Source organism: Sarcophilus harrisii, chromosome 3 (assembly GCF_902635505.1).
Source record: "Sarcophilus harrisii chromosome 3, mSarHar1.11, whole genome shotgun sequence".
Classification (NCBI taxonomy): domain Eukaryota; kingdom Metazoa; phylum Chordata; class Mammalia; order Dasyuromorphia; family Dasyuridae; genus Sarcophilus; species Sarcophilus harrisii.
Genome location: NC_045428.1, coordinates 93,983,362 through 93,992,966, shown reverse-complemented (window position 1 = coordinate 93,992,966; position 9,605 = coordinate 93,983,362). Strand labels below are relative to the sequence as shown.

Here is a 9,605-nt window from a genome sequence, read left to right as displayed (position 1 = left end):
AGCAAAAGTACAAATACTTAGGAATAGCTGTGGCATTTAATAACTTTAAAGTGAAGTTCAACCTTTGAAACAAACTTATTAACTACATTAAAAAAATAATCTAGATCATTAATTGGCTAATCTGTAGGCAAATAAGATGGTATTTCAGTTCACAGGTACTAAACTGCAAATTTGGTTTTGCCATGAATTCCATTAGGTTTTTCCTTTCAAGTTTCACTTCCCTACACAATTTTGAATGCTAAAAATATAATTTTCTGAAAAGTTTACCAAGTACTGATATTATTTGTTCTTTAAATACTTGGCAGAATTTGTGATTAGATCTGTCCTTAGTTATCTTTATAATACTTCTTTGCTAACTTGCGAACATACAATATACATATGTGTATGTGTATATATATATATTTTCACACACATACATATAAGCTAAGTATATATGTGTATATAATTCAAAAGTCAATATATGTATCTACATTTATGTGTACATAGGTACAGATATATGTATATACATATGTACATACTAGTTTATTTCAATTACTTTTTTTGTAATTTATTTATTTAATATTTTTATAGATATTTTATACACTCAATTTTGTTTTTAGAAAATTGTGTATGAATTCTTTACTAATTTTATCTCTTTATTACTTATAGCAATTTCTTTTTCATTTTAAAAAATTCTGGTAATTTTTTTTTTCATTAATCTTGATATAGCTGGTACTTTAATCTAATGGTTTCTAATTAGAAATGAATTCTATAGTCATGATTGTAACTGCTAATTTTCTGAAGTCACTCTAGCATTATTTTTTATTTTCAACTACCTATTTAGGAGAGGGAATAAAAGCAAAAAGAAAAACAAAAGAGAGGTAAAGAGTATGACAGTACAGCAGAAAGTTGGTTATTCACTTTTATCTAGTTCATAAACTTTTTTTCTTTTTTAGATGAATGGAAAGCATCTATAATATTTTTTACACCTCCACTGTGTTGTCAATTTTTTAAAATAATAAAATTTACTTAAATTGCCTTTAATTACTCTGATTTCAATTATTCCATTGCTCATCCATATTCTCAGGGTCAATGAAAAACCTAATCTTTATTAACAAAAATTCACCAGGCACATCTATAGCATTAAACTCAGTTTCTAGATTGCTTCAGTAATCACTGCATTAAAAAAAAAAAAAAAAAAAAAAAAAAAAAAAAAAACAAAAAAAAACTCTCTTTTTTGCAGACACCATCAATCACTTATACAAATTTTTACATGTACCTCTACAATACAAGCTTTAGTTGTTTATTCTAGAGTGTTTTACCCTTACTATTTGTTTACTTTTCCTGGATCGCTCTATTGGATTTAAAATTACTCATTCTTCTTTTGAAGCTCACAATCAAAAATCTTGCCCTTGAATCCTTTTATTTCTTTGCATTATTTTTACAGAAGAATGAATTTGAAGCCTTTACACTGGATATCAAACTCTTATTCTTCTATCCAATTCATTCTATTGTTCAGTCACATCTGATTCTTCTCAATCCCATGCACCATAGTACAATATGCCTTTCCATAATCTAGTCTCTGTCTTTCCAATATTTATTCATTGTTTCCATTATGTTGTCTATGCATCTAATCCGCTCTGCCATCCCATTTTCCTTCTGACTTCAATCTTTCCCCCATATCAGGATCTTTCCCAGTGAATCCAATTTTCTCATTATGTTGCCAAAGTATTTAAGCTTCAGCTTCAGTATTTGACCTCCCAGGGAACAGACTAAATTAATGCCCTTTAAGTATCGACTGATTTGACCTTTATTATCCAAGGAATTCTCAAAAGTGAGTGTACTCAATTGAGGATACTTTTGAGTCCATTGAGGGAGTGTTCTCCATCCTTACTCATCATATACAAATGCTATTCTTTTCACAGGATCCTAATGAAGGGCACTATAAAGTCATTATACTGTAAATATAGAAAACTATAAGAATGTATGCAAGATATAATTATTTATAAAATACTTATTCCTATTTGAGATCTCTTGAGATGTAACAAACCTAATAGATTGTCTTTTTTACTCTTAATAACTGCCTCTACTATTTCTCCCTGTCCTTGAAATAGTTTCAGTTTTTTAAACCCTGCATCACATTAACTTCTCTAGTATACGTTCAGTAATGTGAGCTTTATCCTAATATTCATCACATTCAGAACAAATATCCCCAACTCTAGCATAGTGTCTCCAGGAATTATTTAGGAATCTGTTCTTTAGCTCATTAGTGCATGTATCTATATCTATTTACCTACCTATCTACCTGTCAATTAAAAAAAAATTCAATTTTCTAGGCAAAGCTCTTAGAAATGTTGTGGAGAATCAAAAATATATTTTAAGATGAAAAAAAGCTTATCTGGGTATGATTACAAGGTGAAATATTTCCATGACTTTCTGGAATCAAAATAATCCTTTTTTCTATTTTATAATTATTTGTGAATATTCTTATTCCATTCAAATTAGGGACACCTTAAAAAGAAATATATTTACTCTTAACATTTTTTTAAAAATCTATTTTAATGATGCTCTAGAATTTAAGGATAAAATATGTGGTGAATAAGAGTTGAATTTTCCCTTTGAGATTATCAAATAAATTATGTAAATCTGTGGCTGTTGATCTTAGTAGCTCCAGGAAATTCACTTGATCAATTCCATAAAAATTATGATTTGAATTAGATTCTCTCTTACAACTTTTTCTTTTAGTTCTGTCATCCTTCCCTGGAAAGTTTTAAAACCTCATCCCAGCTGAATTGTTCTTTCACTTTGTTTGTATTTGATGTTCTTTCTGTAGATTCTGTAGAACTCTTATTCCCAGTGATTTCACAATTTTCTTCAAATTTTCTAAAACTTTTTAATTTTGTCTTTTTTTTCTTTTTTATTCATTTCTAGTTGTGCAAGATCTCTAATTATAGATGTCACCTATTTCTCCAGCACTATGAGATCTTTTATTGACACCATAAATATACCAATACCCAAACTGAGTGTCCAATATCAATTTGATATAGCTATCTAGGCCATAAATAAAATTTATTTTGTTATTCCACTTTCTCCCAGTGTGAAGTATTTGTCTTTACATTTGTGCATTGTGTATTTTTTCATGTTCTTACTTCAGGATCTTGTCCTCCTTGTCTAAAATTCTCTCTGACTTTTTTACTTTTTTCTTCTCCTTTAGATTTGTGTGCATGGGTGTATTTTATTTTTCTTTTTTTTTTTTTTTTTATTAACTGTTATACTTAAGAAGGAGGAGGGGAGAAGTTTGGGGACCTGAGCTTTCCTTAGTCTGTTACAATACTATCTTGCCTAAACTTACCAGGTCTTACTTTTAAATAACCTAAAATCTAAGGTAAAATCTGGAATCTTTCTCAATTGTCACTAATTATCTTGTAAGATCATCTTTAAATTTTTAAAATCTTTCTCAATTGTGACTATCTTATTTAATCATCTAGATTTTTTTTTTTCACTAAAGATCCACCCAAAGTACCCTTAGGTCACTGATTTCTGAGCAGTTCTTCCTCTATTCAGTACCAGAACACTCTCTTCTCAGTCCTTCTCTCTCCTTTTCTCTTTTCCTCCTTTCTTTCCTTCCTTCCTTAATTTCCCTTGTTTCCCTCCCAAGTTTCCTTCTGTCTCCCAAACTTCCTTTGCTTTATCTCCCCAACCCTTTCTATTTCTCTCTCCCTACTTCCCTCATTATTTTTTCCTTCCTTAGAACTCAAAAGCACAATTATAACTTTATAGCACTCAGAGCCTTTGCTTCCTTCTTCTATATATGGTTCTCATAGAAGAAAAGAAGTGTATTTCATAAAGGTATGACAATGAGAATAGCATAAAAATATATCCAGCCTTGGTCAGGGAGAGGCGGAGGGGGATATAATTTACAGAAGAGCTAAGGACAAAACATTATATTTCTACTACTACTCAGAACCCTCTATGAAACTTAAACCAAAAAAGACAAAAAATTTTTAGAAAAAATTATTATTATTATTTTAATTTAGAGTTGCTTAAAGCACTAAGATTTTAACTTGCCCTAGTCCTCACAAGCTTGAACCCAGGTCTTTCTTGTTTCAATGCTGTGCTTTCAAACCATATAGTTTCACATTTCCCATACATTTTTTTTAACTGAATCACATTCTACTCTCTAGTATATATTTAGTCTTTTGAGCTTTACCTAATATTCATCAAATTGATCAATTTCCCCAGCTGCATAGTCTCTCCAGGAAATATCTTGAAACTTGCTCTCTAGCTTACTAGTATGTACATATCTTTATCTACCTATGTACCTATCAAAAACAAAATCAAAAAAGAAAACCTCCATTTTCTTGGCAAAACACCCAATTTACCAAAAACACACAAAATCAGATTTTACTCTCAGAAATCTTTAACACTGGGAAAAGTCTGAGTTTCAGGTAGAGATCGAGCTAAACTGAACTCTTAAATCCCTTCTAAGTAAGTGTGCTAATTTACCTCAATCACACTAGAATCTCTTCACTCTACTGTCCAGTGTTCATTCTCTTATGTATACTCACTTCAAATTCTATTTTACTGAACTCTTATATCCCTTCTAAGTAAGTGTGCTAATTTACTTCAAAAACACTAGAATCCCTTCACTCTACTGTCCAGTGTACATTCACTTACTTATACTCACTTTAATTTCTATTTCACTGAACTCTTAAATCCCTTCTAAGTAAGTGTGCTAATTTACCTCAATCCCACTAGAATCCCTTCACTCTACTGTCCAGTGTACATTCTCTTACTTATACTCACTTTAATTTCTATTTTACTGAACTCTTAAATCCCTTCTAATTAAGTGTGCTAATTTACCTCAATCACACTAGAATCCCTTCACTCTACTGTCCAGTATACATTCTCTTACTTATACTCACTTTAATTTCTATTTTACTGAACTCTTAAATCCCTTCTAAGTAAGTGTGCTAATTTACCTCAATCACACTAGAATCCCTTCACTCTACTGTCCAGTATACATTCTCTTACTTATACTCACTTTAATTTCTATTTTACTGAACTCTTAAATCCCTTCTAATTAAGTGTGCTAATTTACCTCAATCACACTAGAATCCCTTCACTCTACTGTCCGGTGTACATTCTCTTACTTATACTCACTTTAATTTCTATTTTACTGAACTCTTAAATCCCTTCTAAGTAAGTGTGCTAATTTACCTCAATCCCACTAGAATCCCTTCACTCTACTGTCCAGTGTACATTCTCTTACTTATACTCACTTTAATTTCTATTTTACTGAACTCTTAAATCCCTTCTAATTAAGTGTGCTAATTTACCTCAATCACACTAGAATCCCTTCACTCTACTGTCCGGTGTACATTCTCTTACTTATACTCACTTTAATTTCTATTTTACTGAACTCTTATATCCCTTCTAAGTAAGTGTGCTAATTTACCTCAAAAACACTAGAATCCCTTCACTCTACTGTCCGGTGTACATTCTCTTACTTATACTCACTTTAATTTCTATTTTACTATTGACTTGGTTTCCATAAGGAAACTGCAAGTCACTCCAGTATCTTTCCCAACAAAACCCCAAATGAAGTTAAAGAATTGGGCTAAAAAACTTTAACAATGACTTGGATAAACGGGTTTCTTAGCCACCCCATCATACATACATACATTATGCATGCAAAATATTTGCATGCATATGCATACATAATACATATGTATGTATATACACATACATTTACATATGTTTATGCATATATATATACATATATTATATAAATAAATCCTGATTTTAATATTTAAAGAGCAAGATTCATTTTCTTTTTTTTTTCTTTTTTTTTTTTTTAGATTAATAAAAGAGGTTTATTATTGAGTTTAGAAGTAGGAGATAGGTGAAGGTAGAGATAAAGAGGGCACTGGACAGAGGGTCCAGTGGACAGAGGGTCCTCACATGGCGACCATGTTTGGAATCTCTGCAAGATTCATTTTCATAATACGTCTTGCTACACCCAGCGACTTTCTTTAGTCCATCAACCAGAAGGCAGCAGTTTTCTGCATTTTGGTTTTTTTGGTTCTATTACCCTCTCTCATTCCACTCCTTTAAATATTTGTATCTTCAAACACCATCCGTTTTAATCGCAAGTCAGTGCAATTTTTGTTTAGTCAGCCAGCAAGCTCCCAATTATTCTTTTCTCTTGGCAGCAATAAATCCTTTAAACTACTGCTTTTGTCTCCTTGTAGGCGCTCAGGGTCCTTACGGGCCCCCACCAGCAGTCGGTGGGATAGGCGGTCCTGGGCGCCTCTGTCTGGGCTGGCTACTTCTTCCCAGCTGTTTTCAGGAGAACTTGGAGAGATTGGGAACACAAAACAAAACATCAGCAACAAAGCAAGAGCCCCGGGTCACCCACGGCACGGGGCTGCTCCTCCGGCGCTGCTTATTAGCATTTAACCCCAGGCCAAGGCCAGGCAGAAGCGGGCGGGGGTCCTGGGTGGGGGTGGGGTGGGGCGTGTTCTTAGAAATGGATCTAATTCAACCACAAGAACAGACAAGATGGCTGCCATGGCGGAGTGGCCTTGGAGCTAGCGAGAGGGTGGCCGCCAGCGGAGGCGGGAGTAAGCCGCAAGGAGAGCCTCCATCCACCTCCCCGGCCTCTTTCAGCCCCAGCACGTCCCCTACAAGCATTCGGGCTGGGGCTGCTGATCCTGGAGCCGCAGAGCTGCGCCCCAAGGCCGGCAGTGGGCTGTGAAGGGACGGGGCTGGGCCCGCACGCTGCTGCTGCTGCTGCTGCTGCTGCTGCTGCTGCTGCTGCTGCCGCCGCCTCCTCCAGGCCACCCTCAGCCCTAGAGACGGAGCGCCCCGGTCCCTCCTGATCCCTGCCAACGCCCCCAGCCTCTCCGCCTCTCCGCCTTCCTTCCACCCGCGGACAATAGCTATGGCCACTAAGAAAAACTCCAAGAGTTCCGAGTTGGTTTTCGGTGGGAAATACAAGTTGCTGAAGAAGATCGGGGCCGGCTCCTTCGGGAAAATCTACCTGGCGGTCAACGTCTCCAACGGCGAGGAGGTAGCGGTGAAGCTGGAGTCTCAGAAGGCCCGGTCCCCCCGGCTGCTGCACGAGAGCAAGCTCTACAAGGCCCTTCAGGGAGGAGTGGGCATCCCCCACATCCGCTGGTATGGCCGGGATAAAGGCTACAACGTGCTGGTCATGGACCTCCTGGGCCCCAGCCTCGAAGACCTCTTCAATTTCTGCTCCCGCAAGTTCACGATGAAAACCGTGCTCATGCTGGCCGACCAGATGATCAGTAGACTCGAGTATGTGCACGCAAAGAACTTCATACACAGAGACATCAAACCAGATAATTTCCTCATGGGCACTGGGCGTCATTCCAATAAGTTATTCCTTATTGACTTTGGTTTGGCCAAAAAGTACCGAGATACCAAAACCAAGCAGCACATTCCCTACAGAGAAGATAAAAACCTCACTGGCACTGCCAGGTACGCCAGCATCAATGCACATCTTGGCATTGAGCAGAGCCGTGGGGATGACATGGAGTCCCTAGGGTACGTGCTCATGTATTTTAACAGGACCAGCTTACCCTGGCAAGGACTCAATGCCGCAACAAAGAAGCAAAAGTACGAGAAGATAAGCGAGAAGAAATTGTCCACTTCTGTCGAAACTTTGTGTAGGGGCTTCCCAGCCGAATTTGCCATGTATCTCAACTATTGCAGGGGTCTACGATTTGAAGAAGCACCAGATTATTTGTACCTGAAACAACTATTTCGTGCCCTTTTCAAGACTCTGAACCATCAATACGATTATACATTTGATTGGACAGCAATAAAACAGAACATGGCCCAGTCAGCAGCCTCATCTAGTGGGCAGGGTCAGTAGGTCTAAACCCTTAGGGATTTCTAAGCATGAAGAGAACAGATGAAATAGAGCAGATCATTGGAGCAGAATTTAAAGCTCCCCAAACATAGAAGTTTAATTTGTAGGTGCACTTGCCAGTGGTTGTGAGCAACCATTTACTTCATGTAAAGAATTTAATTTCAGTATAAACTGGCTCTGGGAAGTTGTAGCCACCCTAATTGTGAATATTAACTGAAAGAATGAAACATGGTGTCCAGTTTTTTTGTTTCATTTTTTTAAGTGGAAAAAATTAAATGGTTGACACAAGTGATGGAGAAATTGTGAATATGCCTTTTTTGTTACCTGTTCAGTTTGAAAATGTACTGCTTTGAGATCTCATTTTTGAAGATTTCATGAACAATCTTTAGCAACAGTTTTGACATTTTGGTAATTGTAAATATTCACAGTTGTGCACATTGAGGGTTTTTCTCTCTGGGGTTTGAAAGTTGTTAATTTAAACCTTTTTAAATGACTTCTTTGTGCATGCTAACTGACATGGTAACAACCGAAGATTACAGTTTTAAAATACATGAAAGACTCTGCTTACTGTGCTAGAAACAACAGCATATAAAGTGAAGATTTAAAACTTAAGTGTGCTAGATTATCTTTAGGACTCTGCATTAATTCTATAATGTTCTTGGTATAAAAAAGGAAAAACAGCATATTTGTTACAGAAATTTGGTTAAAGTCTTACAACTGAGCTTGTATGCAAGTTGCTTAGATAAATGTAATCACCGTAAACATTAAAAACTATGGATATAAGTTCTTTCTGAATTCATATAGTAGTAACCTAGGCCTTAGAAAGAGAATCAGTACTTCTATTCAATCCCATCTTTTGCTTAGTCAGTTCTTCATCCTGGGGGTAGGAATATCCTTGGATGATACAATAGTTAGCTATTCACTCCACAGAATACCAGTAGCCCTTTCATATCTCTACTTTTTTTCCACTGACAGAATTCTGACTATTTTCTCTGTAATGTGTATAACTTTTTAAATAATTCCATTGTCTCTTGTTTCTCTGCATTGCAATCTGTCTTTCACACAGTTGCATTAATAATAATGATATAGATCATAATAGTCTTCCTAAAGCACAGTACTGACCATATCAGTTCCCTGCTCAAAACATTTGAATGGATTCTCACTGCCTTCAGAATAAAATACACAGTCCTTAACCCGGCATTTAAAGTTTTATACAAATTGACTCTAACCAGTGTTTTCTAGCTCATTTTCACTTTGCATCTCATCATGTATTCCGTTTCAGTCACTGGAGTATAAAATGTTCACCAAATGTATCTTTGCTTCTCCTAGCACTGTACATTCTCTAATACTTTGAATGCCCTCTTTCCATATCTCCATCTGTTCAAATCCTTAAATTTATTCAAAGTACAGTTCATTGAAGACTTCCTGGTAGCCACTAAAGTCATCTCTTCTGACTCTGGATGGCTTTCTCCTTTTACTTAGCAAGCCCATTTTTTCCACTTTTTTATTTAGAAAAAAATAAAAGAAAAACAGAAAAGGAAAATAGAACAAAATAGAACATTGCCATAGGCTTATCAGAACATCAGAGACAATTCAAAATATATAATAATAAATTACCAGTTCAAGAAAGGATATATATAATAGTAGAAGAAATAGTATTCATGAGTATAAATCTTTTCTTTGTTTCCTTGTAGGTTATTCTTTTGTATTTTATACATTTTCCCCC

General features: G+C 35.7%; 1 pseudogene across 1 annotated transcript; it reads left to right on the top strand.

Annotated features, from left to right (window-relative positions):
• The first annotated feature begins 6,742 nt into the window (after positions 1 to 6,742).
• LOC100915591 lies at positions 6,743 to 8,175 on the top strand (annotated as a pseudogene). Its single transcript, XR_004232819.1, has one exon. The product of XR_004232819.1 is annotated as a casein kinase I pseudogene (transcript).
• Positions 8,176 to 9,605: the final 1,430 nt, after the last annotated feature.